We start from the raw sequence: 18,565 nt of genomic DNA, 5'->3' as shown, positions 1-18,565 counted from the left end.
CACAAACGTGTAGTGACCACGGGCGGTGCTAGACCTGGTCTTCCCGTGTTTGTGTGTGTGTGTGTATATGTGTGCATGTGAGTGTGTATTTGTATATGTGCGTTCATGTGCACAAGCCACATTCTGTTCTTGGGCAGGACTCTCCGTTCCAAGGAGGGTGTATGAGTTTCTGTGGCTGCTATAACAAAAGGCCAGAGTTCAGTGGCTTAGAAGATGCAAACTTATGGTCTTACAGTCTTGGAGGTCAGAGTCTGACGTGGGTATCCCTGGGCTAAATCCAGGTGAGGGCCGGGCTGCCCCCCTCCAGAGGCTCCGGGGAGAATCCATTTCCCCTCCTTTTCCAGCTTCTAGAGGTGCCTGCATCCCTCAGCTCACGGCCCCTCCTCCACCTTCAGGCCGCCAGTTGCCTTCTCTGACCCTCTGGCCCTCCTGCCTCCCTCCTCCCCTGTGAGGACCCTTGAGATTACGCTGGGCCCACCTGGACAGTGCAGGACAGTCTCCCCATCTTGAAATCGGCCAACTGTCAACCTTCATTCCAGCTGCAACCTTGACTCCCTTCTGCCATATGGGCAACAAAGACCCAGGCCCCGGGTCCCTTATCTTCCCACCACGCAGGGTCTCTTCTCCGGGCCCCAGGCCCTGTGCCTGGAGTTGAGGCTCGGAGTGGACAACCTGTGCCGCACTCAGGCCATCACTGGGGTGACCAGCACCCCCGGGGTGACTGGCCGTGGGGGGACCAGGTGCTGGGAGCACAGGCTTGGGGCTAAACCTGCTTGTCAAGTGAGCTGGGCCTTCCAGGGGCTGCAGCCTAACCCTAACCCCACTCAGCTGCCTCTGCTGCCTCTCCTTCCAAGGCATCAGCATGGGCTGCCCACCCTGGAGTTCCGGCATCCTCGGGGCCCCCTCCCCTCCCAGGCCCCCTCCTCTCCCAGGGCCCCTCTTCCTCCCAGGCCCCGCCTCCTCCCAGGACCCTCCTCCTCCCAGGCCTCCTCCTCCTCCCAGGGCCCCTCCCCTCCCAGGCCCCCTCCCCTCCCAGGGCCCCTCCCCTCCCAGGGCCCCTCCTCCTCCCAGGGCCCCTCCCCTCCCGGGCCCCCTCCCCTCCCAGGGCCCCTCCCCTCCCAGGACCCTCCTCCTCCCAGGACCCTCCTCCTCCCAGGCCCCCTCCCCTCCCAGGCCCCCTCCACTCCCCAGACCCCTCCTCCGCCCGGGCCCCCTCCCCTTCCAGGGCCCCTCCATCCCCTCCACCGCACAGGGGCAGGGCGTTTCCTGGGGAGGGAGGGCTGCACAGGACGGAGGGGGACAAGGCGCCACGTCACAGAGGCCGCCGCTCAGTGGTTTGGGCCCCAGTGTATGTCTGGCGCCAGTTCAAAGGCTTCAGCAGATGCCTCTTGAGCGATAGTGAGGGACTCCTGTTTGCTCTGCGGGTCAGGAAAGCCATTAGGATTCAGGGTCGCCCAAAAGTGGAGCTGCCCCAGGATACTGCCGCAGCCACCCAGCGGCCTGGGAGGAGGAGGGGGGGCCGTGGGGCAGGGTGACAGCAGCCAGGGTGGGCCTGCAGCAGGGCCCAAGTTGGGGGCGGGGTCTCTCCGGGCCTGTCCCAGCCATGCTGGCGAGCAGAGAGGTGGGCAGAGCGAGCACAGCAATGCCCGGGGCGCCCTGAGCCCCCGACCTGGGGCAGCTGCAGGCAGGTGGGCATCAGGCGACTGCCACACAGGTAACCTGTCTGGGCACCTGTCCAGCCTGCATGCAGGTCTGTTCGGTCCTAGAGGGCTGGGCCTGTCCACGCCCTTGGAACCTGGGGGGCCACCCAGGACTGGACTCTGGGCCTCACTCACCAGCACCAGCCAAGCCCCTGCCCTTCCCCTCCTGCGTCTCCTATGCCCCCCAACCCCAGTGCTCCCCAGCTCAGGCCTCACCTCCTCCCTGGAGCCCTCTCCCACCCTTTCCCCGCAAGGCGCCCCAGGCCTCTCTCTCCCCACTGCCCCAGGGCCCCTCCTCCTCCCAGGCCCCCTCCCCTCCCGGGGCGTGAACTGCTCTCCTCCGGGTCCCCAGCACCAGCCTGGCTGCTCACGTGCGTGTGCCCGAGACACTAGGCTGATGAGTGAATCAGTGGGGCGCGTGGGCATTGCTCACCTGAGCAGGCCCTGACTGGCTGCCGGCCCTGCCCTGGCATTGCATATGGGCCCCCGGGACTCAGGGAGGACAATGCTCTGGGGGCACTGGGTCAGGGAGTGGGGTGCCGGCTGCCGGGCTGATGGTGCCAGGTCTCCAGGCTGGGGTGGGCCTTTCGGTTCAGACCTCTTAGAGTCACTGTCTCCCGCTGTGGAAGGGAACCTCGGGGGGGGTCCCGGGAGCAGAGACTTGGGGTCCACCCAGGAGCGTCGGCCGCGGTGACGTGAGTCTGCACCTTCCAGATCTGGAGTGCAAGCTGTCCTCCTCACGGCGTTGCTGGGTTCCCCTGGGACGGGGTCTACCCCGCTGCAGCAGCCTGCCCTGCCACCAGCTCCTGCCTGCCCTACCGAGCTCGCTGCCTTCTTCCGAGGGTAAATCAGGTTACCCACAGCTTTTCCTCGAGGAATAAGGAGGCAGCCTTTGAAACCAGGACAGATGGCAGCCCTTCTCCAGGGGGAGCTGGCTCATTAATCGTTTCTAAATTAGTCAGAGGGATGGTGGGACTTCACGGGCTCTGGGAACCCACGGAGCCACCTTCCCAGCCCCAGCGGGGAGGCCTGTAGCTTCTGCTCTGGCCCAGCTGCCTTGTCTCCTGCTTCCTTCCTTCTCTCCCTTCCCCTACCCCTCCCCTTTCTCTCCACAGACCTGAGCAGCTTCCAGAAATGGCTGGGAGAGAAGAGCCTGCCTGCAGGGGGCTGTGGGAAAGGACAGTGGGCTAGGGGGCATCAGGCTGGTCCAGGGCTGGGCCCTGAGTGCCCCAGCTGGGACCCAGGGGGGACAGCGCCTCTATTCCGCGGCTCGGGGCTGCTCCAGGCCTACTCCTGAAGGGCAGGGGTGGGAGGGGCAGGCACAGCTGCAGTGGACAGGCCAGGCTGGACAGAGGGGCCAGCCAGGACCAGGGCAGGGCCGGGAGGCCGGTGGACCTGATGGCCAGGCAGGGCCAGGGCTGCCAGGGCACCTCAGAGCTGACGTAGGCGCTCAGGTGCCCAGCGCACATGGTGGAGGCTTGAGTCGGGGGGGGGGCCGGGACTAAGCCCGAGATGTGGGGTGGGGGTCTGTTTGGGCTCCAGCTGCAGGGGCAGAGCTCCCGGCACCGTGGTGGTGGGTCTGGGGCCTCTGATCCCGTCTCCTCAGACGTTGGAGCTGACGGTGGCCACTCCCTCAGCTCCTCGTGGCTGTGCCAGCGTCAGGGAACCTCCACCGGCCTGCCGGACACAGAGCCCGGGACGCCTGCACCCTGGGGCCTGGGGTCCAGGCCCAGCTCGCCGTTCAGCGACTTGCAGAGGACTTGCCTCTCCGGCCTCTGTTTCCTCTCCTGTAAACCAGCCCGTGGACCCCTTCAGCCTGTGCACCAAGGGGCTGGTGAGAGCCAGTGCCAAGACCCAGGCCGACTCTGCTCAGGCGCTCCCTTCCCTGTGCCCCCGAGAGAGACCCCTCCCCACTCCCCCGACTTGTGTCCTCGGGCTCTCTCTCCTCTGCTGGACTCTGCGATCCCTGAGGGCAGGGTCCTCCTCGGCCCCCAGTACAGCCGGGACAGAAAGTGAGCTCTCGCCCTGTCTGCAAACCTGACTGACACAGAGGAGAGGAAGCTGTCCCGACAGAGGGTCACCAGCCCACCTCTGTCCCCAGGAGGGAGGCAGGGCCCCCTCTGCTGAGCTTCCCGCCCCACTGACCTCCTCACAGTTCAGTCTCCCTGCATCTCTGGGGCCCATATCACAGATGGGACAGTGGGGCTGAGGGCGGAGTCACTCGCTGAGGCCACGCAGCCCCAGACAGCGTCTCGGGGTTCAAACCAGGCAGTCTGGGGCCTTGACCCCGAGGCTGCCTGAACCCACACCCCACCCCCGTCCGGGGCCAGCAGCCAGAGCGCCCCTACGCTCCCATCACAGGCCCCGGAGGCTTGTGGGCTGGAGGCCAGGCCAGCAGACACCCAGCTGGATGCCCACGTGGCCCCCAGGGCCAGCACCCGGACAGGACAGGCCTGGCAGCCCCCGGCTGGACGAGGGGAGCCTGCGGTGGAGGCCGCCCGGCCCCGCCCACCCTCCCTGGAAGGGCTGCCCGGCGCACTGGGCCAGAGCCTCATGTTTTCTGGCTTCGATGAAAACCAGCTTGTTCTGTCCAAGCCTGGACCCGGCCCAGGCTTCCAGAAGGGGGCCGAGCCAGCCCGAGTCTCGCACTTGGCTCGGGGAAGGCCCGTTCTCGCCAGCATTCCTGAGCCTCCCTGCTGCCCGCCTGCCCTGCCCGCAGGTGTGCAGGCCCGGCTGGCCCAGCAGATGCGGCTCTTGGTGAAAGCTGACCCCAGGGCAGGTGTGGGTCTGGGCTGGGATGAAGGGAAACTGAGGCCCCAGGGGTGGTCACCTCCCCTGGTGGTCAGGCTGGCCCCTGGGTCTCAGATCTGTGCGCCTCACTGCTTCAGACAAGCCTATGGCGGGTCCTGGGGCCTGGGGTTCATGGGGCCGCCTCCTGCAGAGAGCAGGGCTGGGATGGGACAGGGAGTGGTTTGTGGTGGGCGAGGGTACCCCTCCCCCAGGGCACCAGACCTCTTGGAGGCAGCTTGTTCTTCTCTGGGAGCAGCGCTCAGTGCTGGCCCGAGGCTGGGAAAGGCAGTGCCAGGCCTGGCTCCCAGCAAGCGCAGCTGGTTTTCTTCTCTGGCTGGAATCCACGGCGGTGCCTGCCATGACTGGGAAGCCTCCAGGACGCCCCGAGCAGCCACACCCAAGCCAGGCGGGAGGAGGGAGCCGAGACGCAGGCCGGGGACTCAGCTGCTCGCGGGCTGGGGCTCGGGCTCTGTACTGACCTCTCAGAGCCTCAGTCCTTCACCTGCGAGGTGGTGCCCACAGCCTGGTGCCTCCAGATCAATCACGGGATGGGGGGGGCAGCGGCCTGGCCCGGGGACCACCGGCCAGGTCAGAGGTGGTACGGCCCTCGTGGCTCCCTGGCTGCCGGCTCCCGCCAGGCTCGGAGCGGCCACTTTCTCTTTCATGAGCTGTGAGCCGGACTAGAACCCTCGCTGGCGCCGCCTGGGCCTCGTCTCCAAGTCCCTCTTGGAGTCACACAGGGATCTAGCCAAGGCCTCCAGGACCCGGCGCTAAAGGGTTGGGGGCCCCGCGTGTCATCCCACGTGGTGTGAAACACGTGAAGGAGGTCAAAGTTCCCATACAGACCACGTGGATGCATTCTGGAAATGACCGATATCAAATCCTTCCAGAAGGAGTGGCTGGAGGTCCGCCCCGCTGGTGCCCAAGGTGTGCCGATGGGCAAGGCCGAGCGCCCGCCTGAACCCCGGGGGGACACCGTGGCTGTGAGCCGAAGGACAGGCCGCACCAGGCTCCTCTCTGGGAAGCCCCTGCCGCTCCAGGTCCATGGGCTCCGGGGCGGGATCTGCCCCAGGGCGGTGAGACAGCCTGTCCTAGCTTCCGCCAGTGCCAGGCCCACCCCACCCCGAGCCAGGCCTGGCTACCTTCCCACTCCATAACGGGGAAAGCTGAGGAGGTCTGGGCCGCTTGGAGGGGGTCCCTCGGGAAAGAGGGTCCCTCTCGCGGGAGGGAGGGAAGACCGCTGGGCATGCAGGAGCAACGCTCGATTCCTGACGGACCCGTCACTCTCGGGTCAAGGCCACGTGTCACCCCACACCAGGTGGTCCTGGAGTTAGACCGCAAGCTCTGCTGTGTGTCCCATGGGGCTGGCTGGCCCCTGGTCCTCCGAGCACACCTGGACAGGTGGGGGCAGGGCCCGGGGCAGCGCCTGGTCTCATCTGATCAGACTCTCTTGCACTTGGGGACACTGTGGCCCGGAGGGGTCAGTCCTGCCTGAGGACGCAGGACTGCTGTGACGGCCCAGGGTGTGGGTGGAAAGAAAGACCCTCCCCATCTGGCCATCGCTGGCTGAGGTCGTGTGGCATCAGCCGCTGAGCTGGCAGCTCCTTGCAGGCAGGGACAGGGCAGGGCACATGGCAGGTGACACCCTGAGTGACAAGTCGATGAGGAGGCCTGGAGATCCAGGCCCTGGGGCCATGTAGAACACATGATCACCAAGGCACCCTAGTTCATGGCCATTTGCCTAAATAAGGAACAATCTGGAAGAAAAAAGGCTGGCCCAGAGGGGAGGGGGTCTGCGGCTCAGGCCTCCTGTCTTTGGGCCCAGGGCATGCTCTGTGAAAGGGGGGCTTTTGATGATGTGGGGGGGTCACCCAGCCAGGCCACGCACCCATGCCACCATCGCACCCCGAGAGCACCTGGCCCGAGCTGACCTCTGCTCCGGCCATTCTTGCCGGTCTGGGGGGCCGGGGTTGGAGAAGCATGTTGGCAACTGTGGGGAGAGACTCTGGCCCTGCCCCCTCCCCACATCCCAGCCCTCCCCTCGGCCGCCCTCATCCCAGTGCCCCAGATCCTGCTTCTGGAAATACACTTGCAATTAAATCAAAAGGCCCAAGCGCTGCCTGGAGAGCCAAGCGGTGGTTATACAACCCTCATCCCCGTGGCTCCCAGTGGCCCAGAAGACACACGTGCCGCCCCAGCCGTGCTCAGGTCCTGGTCGCAGCCTCCCGGGCGGGACGAGGATGGGCTCCAGGAAGTGTGGGTCCAACCCGGGCGCCCTCCTGGCTAGAAGGCAGGAGGAGGGAAGGGAGGTGGTGTGGCTCCAGGGCCTGGCTGCCCTCTGCCCCGGGGAGCTTGCAGGTCCCTCAGGGCTTCATGTGGGAGGACACAGCCCCTTCCCCGGTCTGGCTAACAGACACAGTGCATGCGGCACAAGGTGACCCGACAAGCGGCCGCCCGTTTCCAGGCCGACTCTTGAGGGAGACAGTCGTGCTGAGCAGAGCAGCATAGCCCGAAGGTGGGCTCCAGGCTGGATTCCCAGGGCGGGGAGAGGGGTGACAGCCCCCTGGGAGGTGCCCGGAGAGGCTGGTGGCGGCTCAGGCACGGGGGCAGCCCCGGGGATCAGAGCCCCCGCTGGAACAAGGCTGAGAGCTGGCCAGCCTGCAGGGTCCCCAAGTCCACCTCCCACCCCAGGCAGACAAGTTGAGGCTCTGAGGTTCTTTGTGGCCAACATTGTAACAAATCCGAACCCCACAGGATCCGAAATGAGAGGGAGGAGGGAGCGGGAGGATGGCGGCCAGGAGGGCCGCACGCGGACTCGCTGGCCACCGGCCACCAGGAGGGGCCACGGCGGGAGCAGCGGCACCAGCCTGGGGCAGGGCTCTCTGGGCCGGTGGACCCTCCGCTGCCCCTGCCCCGGGCCCCCTCCTGCCTCCTGGGCAACGGCTGGGAGTGGCCGGCGCAGGTGGGGCTGTCACCGGCCCACGTCACAGCTGGGAGGCTCTGGCAGAGCTGGCGCTGGCCGCCTGCCCTGGGCAACAGGACACTTCCGGGGCAGGAGGTGTTTATGGCCCCTTGACCAAGAGGAGCCCAGCCAGGTCCTGTTCTGTGGCCCAGGCCCAGCACCGGGCCCTCCTCCCTGCCCCCTCCGGCCCCTTCCTTTTGCTAAGTGTCCACAAGATGAAAACTCAGTGGGTTCTCCTGGCATTGGCTTTCCCTTAAAAACAACATGTGCTGCCTTTTCCAGTGATGGAGCTGATTTGTCAGTACGGTGGAACATCTGCAAACACAGACATCACTCATACATCCATAGACGAAGGGACCGTGGTGACCACATTAGCCACATCCTTCTAGCCTGTCCTCAGGACTCCTCATTGCCAGTTCTGTGCCTGCCTTAGCGGTAGACACGGTCCCTGTCACCATGATGCTCATGCCCTGGCAGGGAAACCAACGTGCAAACCTGCGAGAGACCAGGCACCAACAGGGATGAACCGGGTGTGGCCGAGAGTGCAGGGGCTGCCGTCCAGCTGGGCTGGCTGCAGGCGGGGGCCCAGCTGAGGACGGGACATTTAGAAAGACCTGATTGTACAAAGGAGGCAGCAGTGGGAATATCTGGGGAGAGTGTTCTGGGCAGAGGGCAAAGCAAGTGCAAAGGCCCTGGGGCAGGAGATGGTTCGTGGCAGGAGCAGACAGGGCCAGTGAGTGAAGCCCTTGAGTCGGGCAAGCCTGGGGAGGCTGGGATCCCTGCAGGGCCCAGAGGCCCAGACAGGGGGTGGGCATTTGGGGCAGGCAGGTGGGGGAGGTGGGGGGGTGGGGATGTGCAGGGGCCCGGCATGGAGAGGGTGTCGGCAGCAGGGTGCACAGGCGTTCTGTGGTTTAACTTTCAGCAGCCCTTCCTGCGCTGGGGGGGCTGCCAAGTTTGTCTCCAGGGGAAACTGCTTATTTGTTTAGGCAGATATGTTAACGGACCTTTCGTTTCTAAAAGGAAAATTCCAGGGCTTAGTCTGGACCGGAATCAAAACAGAGTCAAAGTGCCCCCCCCACCTCCCCCGGCAAGAAGGAGGCACTCTGGAAGTAAAGCTATTAGGTGATGCCGCCCCCCCCCACCGAAAACCTTGGGCCTACAGCAGGGGAGGGAGAGGGAGAAGGCTGGACCACGAGGTAAGGGGTAAATCAGACCTAGTTTTCATTTAATTTCTCTGATGGCTGGAGAGCTTAAGTACTTTCACTTTAGACATTTGAATTATTTTATGTAAATTGTTTTATCCTAGTCTTTCCCCATTTTCCATCGGGATATTTGTCTTTTTTATTAGTTTTGGAAATCTTGGTCTGTTACAAATATTTTTTCCTATTTGTCACTTGGCATTTAATTTTTCAAAGATATTTGTATATATAAAAATGTTAAAATTGTATGCACTCAAATTTATCCATATTTTCCTTTCATGATTCTTCTTTGGGTTAATACCTAGAAAGCTCTTATCAAATTTAAAATTGGTGCAGTACCTCCATATGCCTTTTTAATTTATATCATGATTTTATTTTTTATTTGCTTCTCTAATCCATTTGGAATTTAATTTATGTGGATACTTGGCTAGGGATATAAGTTTATTTTTCCCTCCAGATAATTAACCAATTATCCTGTCAGTGTTTGTTGAATATTCACTATGCAGCAGAGTTCTCGTGCTTGGTCTGGTACTTTGACTAAGACTTAATAAAGGGGGTGACTCAGAGACGTAGGCAGGGTTTACGGCAATAGAGAGGGACTGAGCCTTGCCCAGGAGCGTGGAGCTGGGGATCCTGGGCCTGAAGCTACACAGAGAGTGTCACAGGGCCCCACAGGGGAGCAGTTTGCAGAGAGACCCTGCAAGGTCCTGCCCCTGGGTAAGAGACACAGCCAGTCCAGAGCAAGCTGGCTGAGCCCGTCAGGAAAGAATTCCCTGACCTCTCTCTCCTCCCACGTCCCCACCTGGCAGGTGGAGGAGTTCTCAAAGGCGGAGGGAAACCTCTGCAGTCCCATCCCTCAGGGGGCATCTCCTCAGCCCCTCCCCCAGGGCGGTCACCAGATTGCCACCTCTCCTCTCAAAGCCCTGGGGCCAAGGGGGCCGACCTGCTAGGCAGGCAGATAAGGAGCAGACCGGGTCTAACTCAAACTGCTGTCAGCCCCGTCCAGCTCCATCCTCCCCTGGACGGACTAGTCCAGCCCTCACTGCTCTGTCGAGAAGGTAATGTCTAGTGGAAGGGATGTCACCTGGATCTCACCGGTTCTTTCATGCACAGTGTTAAGCTTGTAACCAACCATTACCAAACATAGAAGGGGCAAGAAAATAGGATCCACAATTAGGAGGAAAAAGTAAACAATAAAAGTGGACCCGAAGATGGATGCTAGAGCTAGCAGACAAGGACTTTAAAATAACTGTGATGAGTGTATTACAGAAAACTGAGGAAAAGATGAATAAATAAGCAGATAAAAAATGGAAAATTTCACCAGAGAATTGAAGTCTTAAAATATGATTTAAATTATAAAAAAAATCAATGGACATTTAATAACTACAATAGTCAACCAATGGCTTTAACAGAAGAACACAGGATTGGTGAACCGGAGGGCAGTTTAATGGAAAATACCTAAACTGAAGCACAGAGAATAAAAACAGAGAAACATGGAACATGCTCAAAAGTTCTAACGTACTTGGAGTTCCAGAAAGAGAGGAGAGAGAATGGGGCAGAAGCAAAGTGCAAAGAGATAATGACCTAGAATTTTCCAGAACTGATGAAAGACATCAACCCATGAATTCAAGAGGCCCTGCAAACCCCAAGCAGAAAAATCAAGCTACTGAAAAATAAGGAAATGATTAACTCCAGGAAAATGTTAAGTTGCATAACAAAGGGAATACAATCAAATGGCATTTCATAGCTCGAGTCTGAATGGCATTGACCTAATCTAATAACACAACCATCCATTTTGATTTAATAAAAAATTGTGGTAAATCCCATAAAAGTGGGGGAAGAGAAGTTCATGGGTCTGTGTAGGGGCAGAGGCAATGGGAGAATTTACCTTCATCTTCCAAACCAGGGAGCTGATAGAGAACACCTAAAACTGAAAAATCAAGCCACGGTAGGTAAGTATGTTGTTTAGAAGTGGATTGGTAAATACCTGGGGGGATCTCTAAAAAGAGCTGAAGGCAGTGACCCCTGGGGAGCAGGGAGAGGAGAGGGTTATGCATTATATAACCCCAGACAGGCTTGACGTTTAAGATTGATGATGAATGTCCATCGACAGAGGAATGGATAAAGATGATGTGCTACATACATACAGTGGAATACTACTCACCCATAAAAAGGAAGGAAATAATGCCATCTGCAGCAACGTGGATGGACTAGAGATGATCATACTAAGTGAAGTAAGTCAGACAGAGAAAGACAAGTATATGATATCGCTTATATGTGGAATCTAAAATATGACACGAATGAATTTATCTATGAAACAGAAACAGACCCACAGATGTAGAGAACAGACTTGTGGTTGCCAAGGTGGAGAAAGGGTGGGGGAGGGGTGGAATGGGAGGTTGGGATTAGCAGATGCAAACTAGTATATAGAGAATGGATAAACAACAAGGTCTTACTGTGTAGCACAGGGAGCTATATTCAGTATCCTGTATTGAACTATATTCAATATTCAATTATGATAAACCATAATGGAAAAGAAGATGAAAAATAATGTATATATATATGTATAACTGAATCACTTTGCTGTACAGCAGAAATTAACACAACATTGTAAATCAACTATACTTCAAAAAAATAAATTTAAAAAATTAAGGTTAATGAATATTAATTATTATCAAATGCCTTTTGTGGTGTCTATTGATAATCAGATTATCATATTTCTAATTTAATCTATTGATATGATTAAATTATTAATACAATTTAGATTGTATGATTTTAACTCATCCTTGCCTACAACGGATAAAATTAATGCACTCAATGTATTGTTAATTTAAGATAGTGACTGAATCTAATTTGTTAAGAATTTATTTGGAATTCTTATATTTGTGTTCATAATTGACATTGTATCATAAGGGTTTTCTTGTAATGCTATCTTTGCTAAGTCTTAGTATCAAGGTTAAATTAGAGGTATAAAATTAATATTTCATTAATTATCAGTTGATAACATATATATGCATGTATATATATATATATATATATATATATATATATATATATATGGCATTGAAAATATCTGTTCCTTAAAATTATGAAATAATTCACCCATAAAATTGTATTGGTCTGGCACCACTTATGTGAATAACTCTTTGGCAACCCTTTCAGTTTAGTCCATGGTTATTCATCTATTAAAGTTTTCAAGTTTCCTAGTGAGACAATTTTGGAAAAGCATATTTTCCTAGAAAACTGTCCCTTTCTTCGAGGTGTACAAACATTGTAATAGTGTTGTGCATGATTTCACTTATTATTTTTACGCTACTGTGTTATTTTTTAAGAATTGTTTTGACATTTAATTCTGTTTTGCAACCAAACACAATTATTTAGGCTAATTCCATGTGTGATTGATTTCAAAACTCACTACAGAGCGTTCCAGTTTCAGGATGTCCCCACCCCTGTGCCCTTCGTCTCCTTGGGCGGGAGGAAGGACCTCCTCTGCCAGTTCCTTTGCAGAGTTCCACTTCTCCAGTTTGCTTTCATTCCTCTGTGATCTCGCTTCTGCTTTCTTTCGGTCCAGCAACACTTTTCGTTCTACCTGATATTCAGGCAGCTGCTCTCTTTTTAAAAATCGTACCTTATTCCACTGAGACCTCTCATTTGTCCTCTTGTTTCCTCAGTACGTTTATTCTTGATTTTTAATGAAAGTACAAAGCAGACACTTTCAAATATATACTCTTCTCTATTAGAAAATATTTTGTAAAATGTGTTTTCCATTTTCATCTTGGTTGCTATGTTCTCTGTCTCTCAGGATGGAGGATTTTTTTTACAGGACCCAAGTGGGTGTTTTGGGTGTATGCACATGGGTGCATGTGTATATAAGTGTGCACACACATGTGGGTTGTACATGGGCATGCATGTGTGCACAAGTGTGAACACACGTGTGTATGTGAATATGAATGCACTTGGGCACGTGTGTATGTGTGGTTGTGGGTATGCATGTCCGTGTGCCCGTGTGTTTGTGTATGTTTGCATATGTGAGTGTGAGTGTGTGTGTGTGTACAGCCTGAGTGTGTTTCTTGTCTGTCACCCTGGAGAGGCCAGAGGCCCCGCGCCCTGGGGAAGGTAGACATCCGTGTGTAGAAGCTGGGGTGCGTGGTGTATCCAGCCCCTGGCCGCCCTGCCATCTGCTGGCCCTTCACCCCACGTGGAGGCCATCGGCCATCGTCCCCCTTGAGAACCCGATCCTGGTGACCCCTGGCAGTGAGGGCCTGAGCGCCACGGCCCCAGGGTCGGCTGCACCCATCACAGACCAGGGGTGGAGTGGAAGCGCCCCCAAGCTGGCCTCCACTGGGCTGTGTCCTGGGAACCCCAGTCCCAGAGAGGACGCAGGCAGGTGGGTGCCTGGGCTGGGACCTGGGAGCCCAGCTGCTGCCTGTGTCCGGAGGGAGTGCGTGTCCTGCAGTTGCTCTGTGCCCTCCAGGGTGTGTGAGAGCCCACTGCTATCGATAAGCCGTTCACAGCTGTGGAAACGGGAGAGGTCGGCTGCCGGCCCCGTGGCGTTTTGGCGGAAGAGCATTCATCGGCAGCGACCTTTGCGTCTGTCACCGCCTGGCCGGCCGGCCGCCCACGTGTTCCAGAAGCCTGGCCTGCCTGACGTGGTCACGGCCGTGGGGGTCCTCCCCAACTGGGAGGAGCTGGGGGCTGCGGTTGGTTCCTCCCGTGACCCAGGCGCCTGGGAACAGGGGACCCTCCTGGACGCCCACCCTCACGCTGGCAGCCAAGCCTCCCGTCTCTAACAGGCGCCCCACCCCACCCTCACCCCGCCACCTCCCTCCTGATAACACCTGGTGCCGGGCCCTCTGCGGCCTTCGGGAGAATCCAAGCTCCCAGCAGCGGGCTGCTCTGCCCCGCCAGCCCGGGGGCTCCACCACCTGCCCCTCCCCACACCCCCCGGAGCCCTCTCCTCCTGGCGCAGGGGGTCTCAGGCCTCACCCCCTCAGCCTGGCGCACAGCAGGGGCCTGTCGGTGGCGCTGTGGTGAGGGCGCCCTGTGTCCTGTCACCACCCTGCTAGTGTGGGCTGACCTGCTCCCTCCGAGATGACCTGGGAGACCCCTGCCCCTTCCAGAGCCTGAGGCCTCTGAGGGGTCAAGAGAAGCCCCTGAGCGCCAAAAGGAGTTGGAACCACCCGCTTCCTGGAAGCCTCTGGGTGGATCCACCCAGAGGGTGTGGGAACCCCGTGGACACCCGGGATGCTGGAGGGACGGGCAGGGCTGTCCAGGATGGCTGTGTGGCCAGGGGCCACGTCCATGTCCAGGGCGCGCTGGTTCACTAATGTGCGGGCCCTGGTCACCCCAATCCACCTGCCTCTTGCTCAGAGGCAGCCTGGGGCGGAGGTCCCTGACGACCAGCCTGGTAATCCCTGCAAAGCCACCAGATGCCCCCATCACCGGGCACAGCGAGCTGTCCAGATGGCCTTGGCTATTTTTAGGTCTGGAGTGTGTGCCGGGGCAGAGGACGCCTCCCACTGGAGTGGCCGCCGGGACCTGGGGACGTCCCTGCTTCCTTAGCAGGTGGAGACGCACCTGCTCAGGGCTCCCTTGGCCTCCGGGGTCCCAAGGGTGGGTCCGGGAGCCACAGATCCACAGCCGCGGAACTGGGGACAAGCTGAGGCCGGGCAGGGAAGGGGCCCAGCCAAGGAGCCTGGACGCAAAGCAGGGGCCCTTCCTGAGTCCCCACGTCACCGGGAGGCCAAGCAGGAGAGGCTCTTGGGAAGGCTCCAGCGGGCCGGCCCCGGGGGCGCTCAGTGACGGGGGTGCTGCCCGCCCGGGGGACCCGGGAAGCTGAGTCCCACGTCACTTGTGTCCACTCCACGCGTCCACCGCGTCCTGGGCCCGGGCAGGTGAGACCGGAGGAAGGAGCAAGGGCGGGTCCAGCTCCAGGCCTCCCCCCGCCGCTGCCGAGCGTCCTGCCCCACGGAGCAAGGCCGGCGCGTGGCTCTGAGCCTGGCAGGGCCACCTGGTCCCGGGTCGCTGAGCGATTTCTCGGGCTCCTCGGAGGCACGGAAGGAGAGTGTGCGTCGCGTCACGGGTCTGAGAAACGTCCTCCTGGAGGCCAGCAGCGGCAGGTGTGGAGCCAGAGACAGGCCCAGCCTCGGGTGTTGGAACGGCACCCGGACACGGCCGCAGACCCCTTGACCGGCTGCCCGATGAAACAAAGCCAGGAGGGTCCCACCACCCAGACTCCACCAGTCGCAGCCACAGGCCACGGCCGGTCCACGCAGGCCTCCGGGAGCCCCAGTCCAAGGCCCCCGCCTGTTGGCTGTGGGATCCCCCCACCCTGGGGCCTGGGCTGGCTCAGAGCCTGAGCCCAGCACTGCCTGGCCCCAGTGCCTATCCCCTGACCCCCCCCAGCCCTCCCCCAGGGGCCTGGGGCCTGGTGCCAGAGAGCGGAGTCAGAAACCAGAGCCGCCAAGCAGGCGTGTGCAGAGCCCTGACCTCACAACACGCCCGCATGCAGGCTAGGCGGGCCCCACCCCGCGGGCCGCGAGGAGAGAGGAGTACAGGGTGAGACGGAGGGCAGGGGGCCCCTCGGCCTCGACCAGCAGTTACTCCTCCAGCTAAAATCCAAGCAGGACAAGCTGCCGGGGAGAGCGGCCCCAGGGCCTCCTGAGCACAGAGCCTCACCCCGCAGACAGTCCCCATCCGTGCGACCCTGAGAAGCGAGAGCCCTGCCCCGGCACCTGCAGGGAGCTGGTTCCTGCCAGTGGGTCAGAGGCCTCCCCGGGCTGGGGAGGGGCAGTGGTGGAGCCTTGGGTGGGGGGCTGGGGCTGCAGTCGCAGGCAGTTGCCCAAATCAGGATGAGGGCCCCACCCTGAGCAAGCAGGGGCAGAGAACAAGGAGAACCTCCCCACGGAAACGCCTGCCCTGGGATCGCTTGCGGGGAGCCCGAGGGCTGGGCAGGGCTGGAAGGAGTCCAGACCAGACCAGAGCCAAGACGAGCCCTCAGGGCCCCGGGCAGCGATGGGAGGTGGTGCCCCTCCAAAGCTCTGAGCCCTGCCTGCCAAGCTGCGTTTTATCTACGATTCTTGTAGCTACATTAACCAATGAGCGTGGACACCCTTCCAGCTGTCTGGCAGCCGTGGAGCCCAGAGCGATCCTCCTGTCTCAAATGTACACGGAACACTCAGGAAAAGTAACTGCACGTTACAACACGAAATATACCAACCAATTTCCATGAAATGATACCATATAACCCGTGTTTCCTGACCATAACACAATTAGTTAGAATTGAAAACAATATTTAAAAAATAATCTTAATGATTTAAGACAGTAAAAATAATCTTTAAAAATCTACATTTATTTGGAAAATAAAATACACACTTCCAAACGATGCCTAGGTAAGAGCATAAAGCATAATGGAAACTAGGAACACTTGGAACTGGATAATGGTGAAGATACTCCGTGTCGCGCATGTCGTGTGTGGGACCACCTGTATGTGGCATATTTCAAAGCGGGGCAGGGGGAAGCTGTGTAGCCTTAATAGAAGAAAAGAAAAAAAAATAAAAGAGGCAAGTATGCAACTTAAATCAGAAAAAGAGTAAGAGGCTAAAACCGATAAAAGGAGGAGGAAAAGGCACGGATATGAGCAGAAATTAATAAAATAGAAAATGAAAGGCACAGTGGGGAGAATCAAAGATGAAAGCTGGTTGGTGACTGGAAAGACAAAAGCGAGAGAGAAAGAGAGAGAGAGACAGACAGACAGACAGCCAAATTAACATTAGGAATGAAAAGGGGAAAGCATCTAACATACACAGAAGTTTTAAAAGATAAAAATATCGTGAACCACTCAATTTGAAATCTTATTCAAAATGAACAAATTCCCAGAAAATTATGACTTTAAAAAATTGATTCAAGAAGAAAGAGAAGACAAAATATTTCTATGACGTTTAAGGACATTTAACCATTAGTGGAAAATATTGCTACCAGAAAACTCACTGATGGGATTATACAGATGCGTTCTACTAAACTTCCAAGGAATGGCTTTTCCAGTCTTACGCAAACTTCCTCAGGGTAGACAAAGGGGGAAATCTCCCCCAATTATTCTGAGGCCAGCATAACTTTTAAAACAAAACCATACGAGAATAGCACAAGAAGCGTATTTTAGTCCAGTCTCACTGTTAAGTAAGGATGTAAAACTCCTAAACAAATTATTAGCATTAGCACACTGCACCCTGTAAACTGTTTATTTTTAAAAAGTGATGATATATATATACACACGCACACTTAGGCGTGTGTAAGAAAAACCAAACGGCCCAACATAAAAATGGGCGAAGGGTATGAACAGCTGAGAAGGAGCAGAGAGGGAAATACAGTGACCCCGGACCACGCCGAGGAAGGGCCTTTTTCATCGTCCTACGGGAAACGCAAGCGAGCAAAAGTCAGGACGTCTGACCAGATCCAGGGCTGGAATGCTATGTTCCAAAAGGAACTCTTCCAGAGCATCGATGGGAGCGTACATTGGCACAGCCTGGTCGGGAAGCATCTCGGCATCGCCTGTAAAGTTGAATATTCATAAAGCTTTGAGCCGGCAAACTGACTTCTGGACACACGCTGCTCCCTGGACGCCGGGGCCGCCTCCGTCACCTCCCTTGGGCCTTTCCGCGCAGCCCCTTCTCAGCAAGGTTCCCTGGCACCTCCCGTCCCACCCCACCTGTCTTCGTTTTCTCCGGAGCCGTGTCACCGTCCAGCACACCAGGGCCTCCTGTGTATTTCCTTTGTCTGCCATCTCCTCCAGGACGGTGGCTCTGTGGGGTTGGGTGTGTCTGCCACGCTCTCTGCTGTATTCTGAGCCCAGGGCAGTGCCCGGCACGGGCTGGACACCCAGGACGTATTTGGTGAATACAGGAATGAATGAGGGGATGGGGCAATGAAGACGTAACGCAGGGCCCTGGCCTGGCCTATTGGCCACCTACGGCAGGCACAGCCATAATATTTCGGGGCCCAGGGAAAGGGGCAGTTGAGGCCACACCTCACACACCACATGTCCAAGCCTTAGGAGTTGTTCATCACTCTCCGTTGTGGGGACTTCCCAGCTCCCGTGTCCACATCTCCTGCAAACAGCCAGGGGCCTGGGGTGCCACTCTGGCATAGGGCACCCCCTGGAGACAGACCCAGGGGAGGGACTCACACAGGCCCTGGAGGTGAGCTTGGGGCTGTGGCGCAGGCATGTGTTCTAGAGGTGGGACACGGCTCTCGGTGGGCAGGGGTGAAGCGGGCACCTCTGGAACTGCGACGGGCACAGGGGTCCCATGGGATCTTGTTGAAATGTGATCCTTATTCGGGGCCCTGGAGGGGCCTGAGGTTCTGCATTCCTAACGAGCTCCCAGGTGATGCTCGGCTTCCTTGGAGTGTCAGAGACCACGGGCGCAGGGCCGGGGGCAGCGTTCCTCTCCTGATGCTTAGGGACGGTGCTCAGTGCTGGACTCGACTGGCACAGAGCCGGCCCCGCCGGGACGGGAGGAGGTGCGTGAGGGGCCTCGTGTCATGGGGGCCTAGCCGCACCTCTCGGGAAGGACTCAGAGGGAAGCCAACCGTCCAGGAGGCCAGGAAATGAAGTGCTCAGGGGAGAAGGAAGCCAAGGGGGAACGGGGGAGGTGGTCCTACGGTGTCAGGGAAACCTGCTGAGAGGGGGGCTCGGGGAGAGCAGACCATGGGACAGAGAGGGGGCTGCCCTGCCTCACGCAGCGCCCAGCCCCCTCTGCCTGTCCCGGTGTCCCCGCGTCCCGGCGTGCCGAGGTCCCGGGCCACACGGTTTTCCTCTCCTCCAGACTGGGCGCCGCCATCCACCTGCTCCCCCTACCCCCTCAGGCCCCAGCTCTGGGACCACCTAATTCAGTCGCTAAGGCCCTGCTGCCCAGGGC

The sequence above is a fragment of the Balaenoptera physalus genome, assembly GCF_965194825.1.
Source record: "Balaenoptera physalus genome assembly, chromosome: 14".
In the NCBI taxonomy this organism is placed as follows: domain Eukaryota; kingdom Metazoa; phylum Chordata; class Mammalia; order Artiodactyla; family Balaenopteridae; genus Balaenoptera; species Balaenoptera physalus.
Note: the sequence above shows the minus strand (reverse complement) of the source record.